The sequence below is a fragment of the Pristis pectinata genome, chromosome 1 (genome assembly GCF_009764475.1).
Source record: "Pristis pectinata isolate sPriPec2 chromosome 1, sPriPec2.1.pri, whole genome shotgun sequence".
Taxonomy (NCBI): domain Eukaryota; kingdom Metazoa; phylum Chordata; class Chondrichthyes; order Rhinopristiformes; family Pristidae; genus Pristis; species Pristis pectinata.
This window is the reverse complement of record NC_067405.1, coordinates 282,550-302,243: the sequence shown is the minus strand read 5'-3', so window position 1 is coordinate 302,243 and position 19,694 is coordinate 282,550. Positions and strand designations below refer to the sequence as shown.

At 44.5% G+C, this 19,694-nt stretch overlaps 1 protein-coding gene across 5 annotated transcripts in view; it reads right to left on the bottom strand.

The window, feature by feature from the left end:
- Positions 1-342: 342 nt before the first annotated feature.
- The window catches only part of xrcc5 (X-ray repair complementing defective repair in Chinese hamster cells 5), a 197,203-nt gene continuing 177,851 nt past the window's right edge, over positions 343-19,694 (bottom strand). For all 5 annotated transcript variants that reach the window (XM_052025903.1, XM_052025913.1, XM_052025894.1 and 2 more), the window contains 3 exons: positions 9,194-9,261; positions 2,478-2,546; positions 343-547 (listed from right to left, as the gene is read on the bottom strand). The gene's annotated coding sequence lies outside the window, so the exon portion shown is untranslated. The remainder of the gene's footprint in view (positions 548-2,477; positions 2,547-9,193; positions 9,262-19,694) is intronic.

Sequence of the window (19,694 nt, the reverse complement as noted above, 5' to 3'; positions counted from 1 at the left end):
TTCTCCCCATAACCTTTGACGCCCTCACTAATCAAGAACCTATCAACCTCCGCTTTAAATATACCCAATGACTTGGCCTCCACAGCCGTCTGTGGCAATGGTTCACCTAAAGAAATTCCTCCTCACCTCATTTCTAAAGGGACATCCTTCTATTCTGAGGCCGTGCCCTCTGGTCCTAGACTCTCCCACTACTGGAAACATCCTACTTATGAATCCATTGTTCCCCACTTTGGTCTCAAATTTTACATATTCACCATTGCACCATGTTGGTTTAATTCCTTTCAGTCTGGCACCTGCTAAAGTACATCAGTGAATACAAACAGCAAGAAACTATGCCAATCATTCAAAATTATGTTTTATTTTCTCATTTTTAGATTGATGAGCAACTACATGAACACAATGAATGTGTGATCTGTTTTTATTTAAAAATGTGAACATCTGTGGCTGAGGAGATTAATGCCTTCTTGTAGCTTGACCATGACATCGTCTTCTCAGTTCCCATAGTCCTCTACTGCATTTCGACGGATTCACCTTACATCATATCAAGCTACAAAAACACAGAGCGAAAATTAGAATAAACAGAACTAGTTAAAAGCTGGATCCAATTCTGAAACTTGGCTCATCTTTTAAAATTCTAACTTCTCTCACCTACACCTCATTTGATTATTTTTCAATTACAATCAATTTCCTTTTCTTACCATCTCTAATTCTTTGAAAACTAGAATGACAAATGTCACCTAAATCAATGTGATTGTGATGGCAGATTAAGGAAATTTTAATAGTATTTTCTTATACAACTCTTTTTAAGATATTCATTTAAAGTATATGGGCATCATTGGTAAAGTCAGCATTTACTGCCATCCCGAATTGCTCTCGAAGGTTGCTGAGCTGCTTTCTTGTAGGACTACAATCCCTGTGATGAAGGTATTCCCACAGTCCTATTGAGGAGGGAGTTCCAGGATTTAGACCCAGTGACAATGAAGGAAGGGTGATATACTTCCAAGTCAGGACTGTGTACTACTTGAAGAGAACCTGCATATGGTATTCTCAAGCATCCAAATCCCTTGTTCTTTATCATGAGAGGGATTAAGGGTTTGAGAGGTGCTGTCATAATAGTCTGGGTGACTAATTGTGGTGCATTTTGTAGACAGTACTCCAGAGAGTCAATGTGCACTCATGGCAGATGGAATCAATGTTTGCACTGGATAGGGTACCAATCACACAGGCTGCTTTGTCCTGTAAGGTATCAAGTTCAACCCAGAAAAGTGTGAAGTGATACACTTCGAGAGATCGAATTTGAAGGCAGAATACAAGGTTAATGGCAGGACTCATAGCAGTGCGGAGGCATTGAGGCATCTTGGGGTCCACGTCCATAAATCCCTCAAGTATGCTGAGCAGGTCAATAGGGTTCTTAAGAAGGCATATGGTGTGTTGGCCTTCATTAGTCGGGGTACTGAGTTCAAGAGCCACGAGGTAATATTGCAGCTCTACAGAACTCTGGTCAGACCACACTTGGAGTATTGTGTTCAGTTCTGGTCACTTCATTATAGGAAGGATGTGGAAGCTTCAGAAAGGAGCTTTTGCAGAGGAGATTTACCAGGATGCTGCCTGGATTGGAGAGCATGTCCCATGAGGATAGGTTGAGTGAGCTCGGGCCTTTCTCTTTGGCGAGGAGGATGAGAGGTGACTTGATAGAGGTGCACAAGATGATAAGAGGCGTAGATCGAGCAGACAGTCAGAGACTTCTTCCCAGAGTGAAAATGGCTAACCTGAGGGGGCATAATTTTAAGGTGAATGGAGAAAGATAAAGGGGATGTTAGAGGTAAGTTTTTTCACACAGAGTGGTAGGTGCATGGAACACACTGCCAGCAGAGGTTGTGGGGGAAGATACATTAGGTACATTCAAGAGACTCTTAGACAGACACATGAATGATAGCAAAATGAAGGGCTATGTGAGAGGGAAGGGTTAGATAGATCTCAGAGCAGGATAAAATGTCAGCTCAACATCGTGGGCCGAAGGGCCTGTACTGGGCTGTGATATTCTATGCTCTAAGCTCATCCAGGCAAATGGAAAGTATTCCATCACACTCCTGATTTGTGGCTTGGATATGGCACAACAGTACTGGGGTGTTAGGAAGTGACTAAATTGCTTTGGGATACCCAGTCTCTGACTTGCTCTTGTTGCCACAATATTTATGCAGTTTGTGAAGGTCCTGGTCAATGATGACCTCAAGGTGTATTTCCTGACCTATCATCCACATTCTGTGATAGTACCAGTTATTAACAACCCCAATTAACCCATTGTTGCGCACACATTATTACTATGCTTAATTATTAACATCAGGCATTATTATTATCATAGTAGAAAGTGCTATTGACTTTAGTGGGTGGTAGACTACCACGTAACATATAGGACCTGAACTGTATATCTTGGGAATGTGAACAAAAATTGTAATGGTGTTGATCACAGCACTAACCAGATCATCCACATCGCCTTCATCCTTGGTCACTGCCAATTCTTCCGTGGACACTTCTGGTACCAGAAACTGAAGATGAGACAGAAACAACTTCAGAACAACAAGAAAATGTAATAAATGGAATATATTCTTATTTATTCATTTACGGGATGTAGGTGCCACTAGCAAGGCTGGCATTTATTGTCTTCCACTGACTGCTTCTGAAATGAGTGCCTTGCTGAGCCATTTCAGAAGACAGTTAAGACTTACGTGGCTAATGTAGGTAAGGATGGTGGATGTCATTTTCTGAATGAACCTTTCGATGACAATCATAGTTTTATGGTAAGCTAAGTCAAGTATCCCTAACACTTACATTTGCAGGATGTGTGTCCTCTCAGACCACTGGATCAGTTGGACTCACTGAGGAGCAGACAGGAGGCAGAGAATGTTATAGATGGGAGGTTCAGGATGGTGGTCTCACCAACGTTCAGTCAGATAGATGGGTGACTGAGAGGAAGGCAGGTAGTGCAGGAGTCTCCTGTGGCTTTTCCCCTCTTTAACAAGGATACTGTTTGGATACTTTTGGGGGGAGGGGGTGGGGAGAATGGCCTCTCAGGGGAAAGCAACAGCAGCAGCCAGATCAACAGCACTAGGACTGGCCCTGTTGTACAGCAGGGAAGGTCAGAAGTCTAGGTGAGCAGTAGTGATAGGGGAATCTATTGTCAGGGGCACAGATAGGCATTGCTGTGGCTGTGAACAAGACTACAGGATGGTGTGTTGCCTCCCTGGTGCTGGGTGAAGGATGTCTCTGAGTGGGACCAAACATTCCGAAAAGGGAGGGTGAGCAGCCAAAGGTCATGATGCATATTGGTACCAATAACATGGGCGGAATGGGAGATGAGGTCATGCAAAGTGAATATAGGGAGTTAGGTAGAACATTAAAAAGCAGGACCACAATGTTGTAACCCCTAGGTTACCTCCTGTACCCTTAGTGAAAGTAGGAATAGGAGGATAGGGCAGATGAATGCGTGGCTGAAGAGCTGCTTCAGGTAAGAGGGTGGCCATTGGGATCTCTCCCAGGGAAAAGGTGACACGTACAAGAAGGGCGGGTTACATCTGAGCTGGAGGGTACCAATATCCTTACGGAGGAGATTTTCTAGTGCTACTCAGGGGGATTTAAACTAGCCTAGCAGAGGCGTGGGACCCAAAGTTGTAGTGTAACAGATGATAAAGTTGAAGCAAATAGAGAGGTTAAAGCAAGCAAGTTCAGTAGGCAGGCCTGGCAGGGGCAGGGCAGGGAGTGTAGAAAGTCTGATAGGCTAAACTGCATTTATTTTAATGCGAGAAGCCTCACCATGTAAGGCATGCATTGCCCCATGGGATTGTGATATTATAGCTATTACAGAAATGAGGTTGAGGAATGGCCAGGACTGGCAGCTCAATGTTCCAGGCTATTGATGCTTCAAGCATGATGGAGGTGGAGGTAAGGGAGGGAGGGGGGCGCGGTTTGCATTTCTGATTAGGGACAACTTCACAGGATATTCCTGGGGAACACCAGCAAAACTGCATGGGACTGCTTTAGTGTCAAGGGATGAGAATCATAGAATCACAGAACAGTACAGCACAATACAGGCCCTTTGGCCCACAATGTTGTGCTGACCTTTAAACCTCGCTTAAGTCTATCTAACCCCTTCCCCCCACATATCCCTCTATTTTAAATCTTTCCATATGCTTATCTAGCAATCTCTTGAATTTGACCAATGTACCTACCTCCACCACCGCCCCAGGCAGCACATTCCATGCCCCAACCACTCTCTGGGTAAAAAACCTCCCTCTGATATCTCCCTTGCACTGCCCACCCATTACTTTAAAGCCATGCCCTCTTATATTGAACATTGGTGCCCTGGGAAAGAGGCGCTGGCTGTCTATCTATTCCTCTTAATATTTTGTACACCTCTATCATGTCTCCTCTCATCCTCCTCTCCAAAGAGTAAAGACCGAGCTCCCTTAGTCTCTCCTCATAATGCATATTCTCTAAACCAGGCAGCATCCTGGTAAATCTCCTCTGCACCCTTTCCAATGCTTCCACATCCTTCCTATAGTGAGGCGACCAGAACTGGACACAGTACTCCAAGAGTGGTCAAACCAGAGCTTTGTCAAGCTGCATCATTATCTCGCAGCTCTTAAACTCGATCCCACGACTTATGAATACTAACATGCCATAAGCTTTATGAACTACCCTATCCACCTGTGAGGCAACTTTCAGGGATCTGTGGATATGAACCCCCAGGTCCCTCTGCTCCTCCACGCTACCCAGAATCCTGCCATTAACTTTGTACCCCACTTTGGAGTTTATCCTTCCAAAGTGTACCACCTCATACCTCTCCGGATTGAACTCTATCTGCCACTTCTCAGCCCAGCTCTGCATCCTATCAATGTCCCTCTGCAACCTTTGACAGGCCTCCACACTATCCACAACACCACTATTTGTGTCGTCTGCAAACTTGCCAACCCACCCTTCTACCCCCTCATCCAAGTCATTAATAAAAATCACGAGAAGTAGAGGTCCCAGAACCAATCCTTGTGGGACACTGCTAGTCACAGCCCTCCAATCTGAATGCACTACCTCCACCACAATCCTCTGCTTTCTAAAGGGAAGCCAATTCTGAATCCACAAGGCCAAGCCTCCCTGGATCCATGCCCTCTAACCTACTGAAGAAGCCTACCATGTGGAACCTTGTCAAATACCTTACTAAAATCCATGCAGACCACATCTACTGCACTACCCTCAACAATCTGCCTGGTCACCTCCTCAAAGAATCCTACCAGGCTTGTGAGACATGATCTGCCCCTCACAAAGCCATGCTGGCTGTCCCTGATCAGTCCATGATTCTCTAAATGCCCATAGATCCTATCTCTAAGAATCTTTTCCATCAGCTTGCCCACCACAGACATAAGGCTCACTGGTTTATAATTCCCTAGACTATCCCTACTTCCTTTTTTGAATAAGGGGACAACATTTGCCACCTTCCAATCCTCCGGTACCATCCCATGGACAACGAGGACTCAAAGATCCTAGCCAACAGTTCGGCAATCTTCTCCCTTGCCTCGCAGAGCAGCCTGGGGAATATTCCGTCAGGCCCCGGGGACTTATCTGTCCTAATATTTTTTAACAGCTCCAACACATCCTCCCTCTTGATATCTACATGCTCCAGAACATTACCCTTACCAACACTGTCCTCAGCATCATCAAGGCCCTTCTCCTTGGTGAATACTGAAGAGAAGTATTTATTGAGGACCTCACCCACTTCCACAGCTTCCAGGCACATCTTCCCACCTTTGTCTCTAATCAGTCCTACCTTTACTCTCGTCATCCTTCTGCTCTTCATGTATGTGAAAAATGCCTTGGGGTTTTCCTTAACCCTACTCGCCAAGTCTTTTCATGTCCCTTTCTTGCTCTCCTCAGCCCCTTCTTAAGTTCCTTCCTTGCTACTCTATATTCCTCACGAGCCCTGTCTGATCCTTGCTGCTTACACCTTATGTACGCTGCCTTCTTCTTCCTAACTAGTTGTTCCACCTCTCGTCACCCATGGTTCCTTCACCCTGCCATTCCTTCTCTGCCTCACCGGGACAAATTTATCCTTAACATCCTGCAAGAGATCCCTGAACAATGACCACATCTCCATAGTACATTTCCATTCAAAAATGTCATCCCAATTCACACTTGCAAGTTCTAGCCTTATAGCCTCATAATTTGCCTTTCCCCAATTAAATATCTTCCTGTCTTCTTTGCTTCTATCCTTGTCCATGACAATGCTAAAGGTTAGGGAGCGGTGGTCACTGTCCCCCAAATGCTCACCCACAGAGATCTGTCACCTGAGCCAGTTCATTACCTAATACTAGATCTAATATGGCATTCCCTCTAGTCGGCCTGTCAACATACACACTTAACAAACTCTGCCCCATCTAAACCTTTGGTACTAAGCAGGTGTCAATCAATATTTGGGAAGTTGAAGTCTCCCATGATAACAACCCTGTTATTCTTGCACCTTTCCAAAATCTGCCTCCCAATCTGCTTCTCAGTATCCTTGCTGCTACCGGGGGGCCTTAGAATACTCCCAGTAGAGTAACTGCTCCTTTCTTGTTCCTAACTTCCACCCATACTGACTCTAGAGAGGATCCTTCTACATTATCCACCCTTTCTGCAGCTGTAATAATATCCCTGACCAGTAACGCCACCCCTCCTCCTCTTCTCCCCCCTCCCTATCCCTTTTAAAACACTGAAATCCAGGAATATTCAATATCCATTCCTGCCCTGGTGACAGCCAAGTCTCTGCAAAAGCCACAATATCATAGTTCCACGTACTTATCCAAGCTCTTAGTTAGATGGATACAATTTGTTAAGTGTGCCCAGGAAAGTTTTCTCATGCAATATGTAGATAGCCCTACTAGAGAAGGGGCTACACTAGACCTCCCCTTTGGAAATGAGGCAAGGCAAGTGGCTGTCTTGGTCAGGGGGCACTTTGAGACCAGTGATCATAATTCTATTCCAAGATAGTCATGGAAAAAGATAGGACTGGCCCTCAAGTCAAAGACCTAAATTGGGGCAAGGCTAATTTCAACGGCATCAGACGGGAACTCGCAAAAGTTGATTGGGAGAGACTGCTTGCGGGTTAAGGGATGTCTGGCTTTTAAAGGTGTGATAAGAAGAATTCAGGAGTAGCATCTTCCTATGAGCTAGAAGATTAAGACTGGCAGGTTCAGGGAACCCTGGGTGGTGAGGGATATTGAGGCTCTGGTACGGAAAAAGGAGTCATGTGTCATATGTAGGCAGTTGTGATCAAGCAAGTACTTTGAGGAGTAGAAAGAATGTAGTACACTTAAGAAATAAATTAGGAGGGCAAAAGGGTCCATGAAATATCCCTGGCAGAGCAGATATAGGAGAATCTAGATCAGGGAAATTGGGTAAAGGAATGGCAGATGTAATTTATTTCGAACTGCATTACACACGCACCAGCTCCTTAGCCTCATGCTTTGATGTTTCATGTTTCTAGATAGTTCTAAAATGTCAAGAGTGTATCTACCTTCTCAGTTTCCTCAGGCAGTGCATTCCAGACTACAACCACCATCTGTTTGAAAAAATTTCCTCTCAGATCTTCTCTAAACTTCCTAACTCTCATCCTAAACGTATGCCCCTTCATAGAGTTGTACAGCACAGAAACAGGCCCTTCTGCCTACCCATGTCCATGACAACTTCTTTTGCCCATCAGTACTAATCCCATATGTCTGCAGTTGGACTCTATTCCTCTAATGCCTTGCTTATTTAAGTGTCTGTCTAACTGCCTTTTAAATGCATCAGATCCACTTTAAAACTCTTTCTGACCTTAAACTCATGCCCTGTTATTTTTGATAACCTACCATGAGAAAAAGACTCAGATCTTCTACCCTATGCATTTCATAATCTTATATAGTTCTATTAAGTCACCCCTCAGCCACTTTTACTCGAAGGGGCAAGTTTTTCCACACAGACAGTGGTATCTATAAGGAACAAGTTGCCAGAGGAAGTGGTCGAGGCAGGTACACTCACAGCGTATGAAAGACATTTTGACAGGTCATAGAATCAGAAAGTAAAAACTGCACATGAAAAGGCCCTTCTGCTCAACTCATGCATGTCGACCAGGTTGCCCATCCAAGCTAGTCCCATTTGCCCATATCCCTCTAAGTCTTTCCTATCCATATACGTCTCTAAATACCTTTTAAGTGTTGTTATTGTACCTGGCTTAACCACTTCCTCTGGCAGCTCATTCCACATAGGTACCACCCTCTACATGAAGTTGCCCCTCAAGTCCTTTTTAAATCTTTCCCCTTTCACTCTAAACCTATGCCCTCTAGTTCCTAATTCCCCAACCCTGGGGAGACAACTGAGTGCATTCACCCTATCTATGCCCCTCATGATTTTGTACACCTCTACAAAGTTACCCCTCATTCTCCTATGCTCCAAGGAATAAAGTCCTAGCCTGTCCAACCTCTCCCAATAACTCAGAGCCTCAAGTCCTGGCAACATTCTCGTAAATCTTCTTTGCACTCTTTCCAGTTTAATGATGTCTTTGCTATAACAGGGTAACCAAAATGTACGCAGTGCTCCAGGTTCAACCTCACCAATGTCTTGTACAACTACAACATAATGTCCCAACTCTTATACTCAGTACCTTGACTGTTGAAGGCCAGTGTGTCAAATGTCTTCTTCACCACCCTGTCTACCTATGACATTACTTTTAGGGAACTATGTGCTTATACCACTAGGTCCTTCTGTTCTACAAGACTCCCCAGGGCCTTACCATTCATTGTGAAAGTCATACCCTGGTTTGACTTCCCAAAATGCAACTCCTCACACTCATTGCCACAACTTGCACTTGCTTGCCCCTTCAACATTTTTAGTCATCTTGGCATGATTTTATCTTGGCATGATTTTACACCATGGCTCAACTGTCATTCCAATCCCTCTGTCTTCTACCCTTTGGTTTTCTGTCTCTATCCTTGTTTCCCCCTTTGAATTATCAAACTGTTGGTGCTACAACTGGATCAAAGGGAAATCACATCTCTAAAGGTCTGCTTTATATAGTTGTGCCTGAACAGGATTGTACTCAAATCTATAATGAACAGCAGTTGCAGTCCTGTAGAACCAAGCAACCATGTGACTGACTAGGATACAAGCAATCACAAATGGGAAGTTTTACCTGTTTGGCTTCATCACTGGTCACTGTACTTTCTGCATCTTCATTTTTTGTTATGAGAGAGACAGCATCTGTATTTAAGGGAAAGGTCGCAAAGGTTACCATTTGATAGCACATTCTACATAGATTAACTACAAATGTACAAAAACCTAAAATCACTAAAACTTATAGAGGAGATGATTCTAGAAAATCTAATGCCATTCTTCATAAAAAAACAATGAAACAGGTGAGAAACATAATTTAGTCACATCTGTCCCAGTGTCCCTCTCTGTTGGTCATGCAGTCTATTTCAACTACAAGTGACACACTGATGAAGTTAGCAGCCTCACAGCTCCAGCGATCCAGGTTCAATACCAACCTCGGGTCCTATGTGGAGTTTGCATGTTCTCCCTGTGACCACGTGGGTTTCCCCCGGATGCTCTGATTTCCTCCGACATCCCAAAGATGTGCAGGTTAATGGGCCACTGTAAATTGCCCCTAGTGATTAGGTGAATGGTAGAAACTGGGGAGAGTTATTGGGCATGTAGGGAGAATAAAATGGGATTCTGTAAGATGCTTGCATCATGGTTGGCTTGGATTCAGTGGGCTGAGGCCCTGTTTCCATGCTGTATCACTCGATTCCACGTACTCCCTAAATCCTTGAATAAACAACCAATTGCTCTTAAAGAATGCATCTCCAATTAGAGTCAGAGCTGGGAAAAATGGTAAAAAGATAAACTGAAAGCTCTTAGTTCAATGCATACCGTGTTCATAACAGGATGAATTAATGACACAAAGAAATAAATGGGTACAACCTTATAGCTATTACAGAGCTACAGTTGCGAAGTGATCAAGGATGGGAATTAAGTTTTCCAGGATACTTAACTTTTAGAAGAGATAAGCAAAACGGAAAAAGGTTAGCCCAGATAATAAAAGATGGGATAAAGGCAGTAGAGAGATAGAATCCTAGCTCAGAAAATCAGGAAGTGGATTCAGCTTTGGTTAAGAAACAGCAAGAGGCAGAGAATGTTGGCAGGAGTTATCTGTAGCTGTTATCTGTAGGAGTTATCTGTATGATAATGCAGGGAAGAGAATAAATCAGGAAATCACCATACTGCTGCTGCAAAACAACAAATTGGTATTGGTTCATTATTGTCACTTGTACTGAGGTACAGTAAAAAGCTTGTCTTATAAACTGATCATACAGGTCAATTCATTACACAGTGCAGTTACATTGAGTACATTGATGTAGTACAGGTAAAAACAGTAACAGTACAGAGTAAAGTGTCACAGCTATAGAGAAAGTGCAGTGCAATAAGGTGTGAGGTCACAAGGTAGATCGTGAAGTCATAGTCCATCTCACTGTATAAGGGAACTGTTCAATAGCCTTATCACAGTGGGGTAGAAGGTGTCCTTAAGTCTGGTGGTACATGCCCTCAGGCTCCTGTATCTTCTACCTGATGGAAGAGGAGACAAGAGAGAATGTCCCGGGTGGGTGGGGTCTTTGATTATGCTGGCTGCTTCACCAAGACAGCGAGAGGTAAAGTCCAAGGAGGGGAGGCTAGTGTCCGTAATGTGAGGGGCTGTGTCCACAAATCTGCAGTTTCTTGCGGTCCTGGGCAGAGCAGTTGCCGTACCAAGCCGTGATACATCCAGATAGGATGCTTTCTATGGTGCATCTGTAAAAGTTGGTGAGAGTCAAAGCAGACAAACCAAATTTATTTCACCTCCTGAGGAAGTAGAGGCACTGGTGAGCTTTCTTGGCCGTGGTTTCTACGTGCTTTAACCAGGACAGGCTGTTGGTGATGTTCACTCCCAGGAACTTGAAGTTCTCAACCCTCTCGACCTCAGAACCATTGATGTAGACAGGTGCATGTACACCACCCCCTTTCCTGAAGTCAATGACCAACTCTTGTTTTGTTGACATTGAGGGCAAGGTTGTTGTCATGACACCATTCCACTAAGCTCTCTACCTCCTTCCTGTACTCCGACTCATCGCTGTTTGAGATACAGCCTACAACGGTGGTATCATCTGCAAACTTGTAGATGGAGTTAGAGCAGAATCTGGCCACACAGTCATGAGTGTAAAGGGAGTAGAGTAGAGGGCTGACGACGCAGCCTTGTGGGGCACCAGTGTTGAGAATAATTGTGCCGGAGGTATTGCTGCCTATCCTCACTGATTGCAGTCTGTTTGTTAGAAAGTCAAGGATCCAATTACAGAGGGAGGTGTTGAGTCCTAGGTCTCGGAGTTTGGTGACAAGCTTACTTGGGATTATTGTATTGAAGGCAGAGCTGTAGTCAATAAACAATAGGCTTTACTGTCCAGATGCTCCAGAGCTGAGTGCAGGGCCAGGGAGATGGCATCCGCTGTAGACCTGTTTCGGCGATAGGCGAATTACAATGGGTCCAGGTTGTCTGGTAGGCTAGAGCTGATGATCAACCTCTCAAAGCACTTCATGGTGGTGGATGTCAGAGCCACTGGTTGGTAGTCATTGAGGCATGTTACCTTGCTTTTCTTCGGTACCGGGATGATGGTGGTCTTCTTAAAACAGGTGGGAACCTGAGCGTGAAGCAGGGAGAGGTTAAATATGTCCGCAAATACTTCTGGCAGCTGATCAGCACAAGATCTGAGCACATGGCCAGGGACATCATCTGGGCCAGGTGCTTTCCTTGTGTTCACTCTCCGGAAGACTGATCTTACGTCCTCCACTGTGATCACAGGTTCAGCTTCGTTGGTGGCTGTCAGGGTGGATGGTGACAATCCATTTCCTTTCTGTTCAAAACGCACATAGAATGTGTTAAGTTCATTTGGAAGGGATGCGCTGTTGTTAGCTATGCAGCCCAACTTCATCTTGTAGCCTGTTATGGCATGTAAGCCCTGCCATAACTGACAGCTGGTCAGGGTCTCTATTTTGAGTCGGTATTGCCTATTGGCATCCCTGATAGCTTTCTGAAGGCGATACCTCGATTTCTTGTACAGATCAGGATCACCAGATTTGTGTGCAGCAGTCCTCTCCTTCAGTAACATCATGTAAGTCAGTGTTAATAAACCTGATTCTGAGTCACATGTAACAAGTTAATACATTACTGCTGGGATCTTTAGTCTACATATTGACCTGAAACATTAACTTTGCTGACCGAGTGTCTCTAGCATTTCCTGTTTTTATTACAGATTTCCAGTATCTGTAGTTTTTTGATTTTTGAATACCAGAGAGAAGCTGTTCCCTCTGACCAAGAAAACAGAGAATGAAATAAAAACAGAAAATGCTGGAAAGACTCAGCACCTTATTGCTCTTTGCCTGCTTTTCCTCTCTACAACAGCCTTCATTAATTTATTAACCATATGCTATGTAAACAAAGTAATCACCTCAGCAACCCTGGGCTGATCCTATCAGAATTATTTCCTTTATTCTGTCTTCCCTTCCTCATTCCCTGTACAACTTCAAACTAATTTGTTTTCCCATTTCCCAGTTCTGATAAAAGGGTCTGCACATTGAAATGTTGTTCAGATTGTTGCTCTTTCCACAGATGTTGCCTCACCTGCTAAGTGTTTCTGGTATTCTGCTTTTATTTCAGATATCCATCTGATTCTCAACAAAGAATGAATATGATTGGCAAAAAAAACAAATGTGACTTGAAGATTTTTTTGACACAAGAAGTGGTTAGCGTTTTGAATACACACCTGGGGAAAAGTGGAGGCAGACATTGCATTCAAAAGGAAGATGGATATATAGGTGAATTTTGACAATATGAGACAGGAGCTTGCAAAGGTTGATTGGAGCAGCTTGTTTGCTGGCAAAGGGACCACAGGCAAGTGGGAGGCTTTAAAGGTGAAGTAGTGAGAGCTCAAGGTCTGTATGTTCCTGTGACCGTGAAGGGCAAGGCTGGTAGGAGTAGGGAACCCTGAATGATGAGGGATATTGAAGTCCGGGCCAAAACAGCATGGGTCAGGTACAAGCAGCTGGGATCAAGTAAATCCCTACAGGAATACATAGAACAAAGAACAGAACAGCACTGGGCAGACCAATCAGCCCACGATGTTGTGCCAATCTTGATGTCAAGAAACATAGAAAAACTAAAGCACAATTCAGGCCCTTCGGCCCACAAAGTTGTGCCGAACATGTCCCTACCCTAGAAATTACTAGGCTTACCCATAACCCTCTATTTTATTCAGCTCCATGTACCTATCTAAAAGTCTCTTAAAAGACCCTATCGTATCAACCTTCACCACCGTTTCCGGCAGCCCATTCCATGCACTCACCACTCTGAGTAAAAAACTTACCCCTGACATCTCCTCTGCACCTACTCCCCAGCACCTTAAACCTGTGTCCTCTTGTGACAACCATTTCAGCCCTGGGGAAAAGCCTCTGACGATCTACCCCATCAATACCTCTCATCATCTTATACACCTCCATCAGGTCCCCCCTCATCCTCCGTCTCTCCAAGGAGAAAAGGCCGAGTTCCCTCAACCTGCTTTCATAAGGCATGCTCCGCATTCCAGGCAGCATCCTTGTAAATCTCCTCTGCACCCTCTCTATGGCTTCCACATCTTTCCTGTAGTGAGGCGACCAGAACTGAACACAATACTCCAAGTGGGGTCTGACCAGGGTCCTATATAGCTGCAACAATACCTCACGGCTCCTAAATTCAATTCCCCGATTGATGAAGGACAATACACCAAATGCCTTCTTAACCACAGAGTCAACCTGCACAGCTGCTTTGAGCGTCCTATGGACCCAGACCCCAAGATCCCTTTGATCCTCCACACTGCCAAGAGTCCCACCATTAATACTATATTCCACCAACATATTTGACCTTTTATAATTTATACTAAATGTTCTCCTCCTGTGTATCATCCACATCCCTCCATTCCCTTCATATTCATGTGTCTGTCTAAAAGCCTCTTAAACTCCACAGAACTGCCTGCTTCCACTACTACCCCTGGTACCCATTCCAGGCACCTACCACTCTGTGCAAAAAAATTGCCCCTCATCACTTTTAAACTTCCCCCCTAACCTTAAAAGCATGTCTTCTGGTGTTTTACATTTCTACCCTGGAGAAAAGATTCTGACTGAGCACCCTATCTATGCCTCCCAAAATTTTAAAAACCTCGATCAGGTCTCTCTTCAGCCTCCGACGCTCTAAGAACAACAACCCAAGTTTGTTCAACCTTTCCTTATAGCTCATACCCTCTAATCCTGGCACCATCCTGGTAAACCTCTTCTGCATAGTCTCCACATCTTTTCTATAATGGGGCAACCAGAACTGCACACAATACTCCAGGAGCAGTCTGACTAAAGTTTTATTCAGCTGCAGCATGACTTCCTTACTCTTATACTCAACATCTCTAGCATTGAAGACAAGCAGGCCATACGCCTTTTCTTTTAAAGTCACCTTATCCACTTGCGTAGCCACTTTCAGTGAACTATGGACCTGGACCCCAAGATCCCTCTGTACCTCAGTACTATTAAGGGGCCTACATTAACTGTATACTTTCTCCCATCATTTGACCTCCCAAAGTGCAACATCTCACACTTGCCCAGATTAAACTCCATCTGCCACTTCTCTGCCCATATCTGTAACTGATCTATATCCCACTGTATTCTTTGATAGTCCTTTACACTATCCACAACTCCACCAATCCTGGTGTCATCTGCGACTTGCTAATCCACCCATTTTCATTCAAATCATTGATACATATCACAAACAAAGAGGTCCCAGCACCGATCCTTGTGGACCATCACTGGTCACAGACCTCCAGCCAGAATCACAGCCTTCCACCCCTACTCTGTCTTCTACGGGCAAGCCAGTTCCGAATCCAAAACTGCAACCTGAATTGCAATTCACCCTGGATCCCATGCATCTTTATCTTCTGAATCAACCTGCCATGAGGGACCTTATCAAATGCCTTACTAAAGTCCACATAGATAACGTCCGCTGCCTTACCCTCATCAAGCTCCTTTGTCACCTCCTCAAAAAACTTGATAAAGTTTGTAAGGTATGACCTGCCCCAAACAAAGCCATGCAGATTGTTCCTAAAAGCAGGCCATGACTTTCCAAATGTGAATAAATCCTTTCCCTCAGTATCCTCTCCAATAGCTTCCCTACTACTGACATGAGGCTCACTGGCCTACAGTTACCTGGATTATCCCTATTTCCTTTCTTGAACAAAGGCACAATATCTGCTACTCTCCAGTCCTCTGGGACGTCGCCTGTTGCTGGTGAAGACACAAAGAACTTAGTCAAAGGCCCTAACAATCTCCTCACTTGCTTCTTTCAGTATTCTGGGATATATGCCATCAGGCCCATCCAGAATATAGGGGATTCAGGAGTGTACTCAAGAAGGAAATCAGGAGGGCAAAAAGGGGGCATGAGAAAGCTTGAGCAGAGGAGAATCCTAAGCGATTTCATGCATATTAAGAGAAAAAGAGTCACAAGAGAGAATAGGGCCCCTCAAACTATAAACTATATGCCGAACTGGAGTTACTGGAGACAATTCTGAGGGAAAAGATAAAACAGTTAGAATATTTGGATAAGTATGTGGATAGCAGGAGTTTAGATGGATGTGAGCCAAACAAGGGGAAATGGGACTAGCTGAGGGGTTTGGATGGGGTGGAGTTTGTTAAGTGTGTTCAGGAAGGATTCTTGACACAATATGAAGATAGGTCTACAAGAGGAGAGGCTGTGCTTGATTTGGTATTGAGAAATGAACCTGGTCAGGTGTCAGACCTCTCAGTGGGGGAGCATTTTGGAGATAGTGATCATAATTCTATCTCCTTTACAATAGCACTGGAGAGAGATAGGAACAGACAGACTAGAAAGGCGTTTACTTGGAGTAAAGGGAATGATGAGGCTCTCAGGCAGGAAATTGGAAGATTAAATTGGAAACATATGTTCTCAGGGAAAAGTACAGAAGAAATGTGGCAGATATTCAGGGGATATTTGTGTGGCGTTCTGCATAGGCATGTTCCAATGAGACAGGGGAGCCATGAGAGGATATAGGAACCATGGTGTACAAAGGCTATAATAAATCTAGTCAAAAGGAAAAGAAAAGCTTACAAAAGGTACAGAGAGCTAGGTAATGTTAGAGATCTGGAAGAGTATAAAGCTAACAGGAAGGAGCTTAAGAAGGAGAAAAGGAGAGCCAGAAGGGGACATGAGAAGGCCTTGGCGGGCAGAATTAAGGAAAACCCCAAGGCATTCTACAAGTATGTGGATAAGATAGGAAAGAATAGGGCCTATCAAGTGCAGCAGTGGGAAAGTGTGTATGGATCCAGAAGAAATAGCGGAGGTATTTAATGAATACTTTACATCAGTATTCACTACGGAAAAAGATCTGGGGGATTGTAGTGAGGACTTGCAGTAGGCTGAAAAACTTGAGCATGTAGATATTAGGAAAGAGGAGATGCTGGAGCTTTTGGAAAGCATCAAGTTGGATAAGTTGCCAGGATCGGTTGAGATGTACTCCAGGCTGCTGTGGGAGGCGAGGGAGGAGATTGCAGAGCCTCTGATGCTGATCTTTGCATCATTGATGGAGACCGGAGAGGTTCCAGAAGATTGGAGGGTTGCGGATGTTGTTCCCTTATTCAAGGAAGGGAGTAGAGATAGCCCAGGAAATACAGACCAGTGAGTCTTACCTCAGTGGTTGGTAAGCTGATGGAGATGATCCTGAGAGGAAGGATTTAAACATTTGAGAGTATAATATGATTAGGAATAGTCAGCATGGCTTTGTCAAGGGCAGGTCCTGCCTTACAAGCCTGATTGAATTTTTGAGGATGTCACTAAACACATCGATGAAGGGAGAGCAGTAGATGTTGTGTATATGGATTTCAGCAAGGCGTTTGATAAGGTACCCCATGCAAGGCTTATTGCGAAAGTAAGGAGGCATGGGATCCAAGGGGACATTGCAATGTGGATCCAGAACTGGCTGGCCCACAGAAGGCAAAGAGTGGTTGCTGAGGGGTCGTATTCTGCATGGAGGTCGGTGACCAGTGGTGTGCTTCGGGGATCTGTTCTGGAACCCTTACTCTTTGCGATTTTTATAAACGACCTGGATGAGGAAGTGGAGGGATGGGTTAGTAAGTTTGCGGATGACACAAAGGTTGGATGTGTTGTGGGTAGTATAGAGGGCTGTCAGAGGTTACAGCGGGACATAGATAGGATGCAAAGTTGGGCTGAGAAGTGGCAGATGCAGTTCAACTCAGATAAGTGTGAAGTGGTTCATTTTGGTAGATCAAATATGGTGGCAGAATATAGTCTTAATGGTAGGACTCTTGGCAGTGTGGAGGATCAGAGGGATCTTGGGGTCTGGGTCCATAGGACGCACAAAGCGGCTGTGCAGGTTGACTCTGTGGTTAAGAAGGCATATGGTGTATTGTCCTTCATCAATCGGGGAATTGAATTTAGGAGCCGTGAGGTATTGTTGCAGCTATACAGGACCCTGGGTAGACCCCACTTGGAGTACTGTGCTCAGTTCTGGTCGCCTCACTACAGGAAGGATGTGGAAGCCATAGAAAGGGTAGAGAGGAGATTTACAAGGATGTTGCCTGGAATGTGGAGCATGCCTTATGAAAGCAGGTTGAGGGAACTCGGCCTTTTCTCCTTGGAGCGACGGAGGATGAGGGGGGACCTGATAGAGGTGTATAAGCTGATGAGAGGCATTGATCATGTTGACAGTCTGAGGCTTTTCCCCAGGGCTGAGATGGTGGCCACAAGAGGACATAGGTTTAAGGTGCTGGGGAGTAGGTATAGAGATGTCAGGGGTAAGTTTTTTCACTCAGAGAGTGGTGAGTCCGTGGAATGGGCTGCCAGCAACAGTGGTGGAGGCAAATATGATAGGGTCTTTTAAGAGACTGTTGGATAGGTACATAGAGCTGAATAAAATAGAGGGCTATGGGTAAGCCTAGAAATTTCTAGAGTAGGGACATGTTTGGCACAGCTTTGTTTGCCGAAGGGCCTGAATTGTTCCGTAGGTTTTTCTATGTTTCTTGATGGGCACCATGGTTGGCATGGACAAGTTGGCTGAAGGGCCTGTTTCTATATGAGCCTATGCATCTGGAAAGACGGGGCTTGATTAGGGGTAGTCAGCATGGCTTTGTGCATGAGAGATCACGTCTTACTGAGTAAGAGATCACAGCTTACAAACTTGATTGAATTTTTTTGATGAAGTGACCAAGAAGGTCAATGAGGGCAGGTTGTTCCCCGGACTGGAAACCCGTGACCAGTGGTGTTCCTCAGGGGTCAGTGCTGGGCCCATTGTTGTTTGTCATCTATATCAACAACTTGCATGAGAATGCACAAGGCATGTTAGTAAATTTGGAGATGATACTAAAATAAGCGGTATCGTAGACAGTGAAGGAGGTTATCAAAAATTACAGAGGGATCTTTGTCAGCTGGGTAAGTGGGCTGAGTAATGGCATAGAAACCATAGAAAAACTACAGCACAGAAAACAGGCCATTCGGCCCTTCTAGTCTGTGCCAAAACATTATTCGTCTATTCCCATTTACCTGCCCCCAGCCCATACCTCTCCAGACCTCTCTCATCCATGTATCTATCCAATTTACGCTGAAGAGTTAAGAGCGAGCCCGCATTTACCACATCAGATGGCAGCCCATTCCACACTCCCACCACTCTTTGAGTGAAGAAGTTCCCTCTAATGTTCCCCCTAAACCTTTCCCCTTTCACCCTAAAGCCATGTCCTCTCGTACTTATCTCTCCTAATCTAGGTGGAAAGAGCCTACTTGCATTAACCCTGTCTATGCCCTTCATCATTTTATAAACCTCTATCATATCTCCCCTCATTCTTCTCCGCTCCAAGGAATAAAGTCCTAACATGCTCAATCTTTCCTTTTAACTCAACTCCCGAAGACCCGGCAACATTTTTGTAAATCTCCTCTGCACTCTTTCAATCTTACTGACATCCTTCCTGTAGTTCGGCGACCAGAACTACACACAATATTCTAAATTTGGTCTCACCAATGACTTATACAACCTCACCAAAACATTCCAACTCCTATACTCAATACTTTGATTTATAAATGCCAGGATGCCAAAAGTCTTTTTTACAACCCTGTCTTCCTGTGACTCTACTTTCAAGGAATTATGTATCTGAACTCCCAGATCCCTTTGTTCCTCTGCACTCCTCTGTGCCCTATCATTTACTGTGTATGTCCTCCCTTGATTTGTCCTTCCAAAATGCAACACCTCACACTTGTCTGCATTAAATTCCATCTGCCGTTTTCTGGACCATTTTTCCATTTGGTCCAGATCCCTCTGCAAGCTTTGAAAGCCTTCCTCACTGTCCACTACACCTCCAATTTTAGTATCATCTGCAAATTTACTAATCCAGTTTAATGGAGTTTAATTTGGATAACAAATGGAGTTTAATTCGGATAAGTGCAAGGTGTTGGATTTTGGAAAGTCAAATCCAGGTAGAAATTTCTCAGTGAACTGCAGGGCCCTGGGGAGTGTTGTAGAACAGAGGCCAGAGAATATAGATCTATATTTTTAGCTGCTCAGACAACA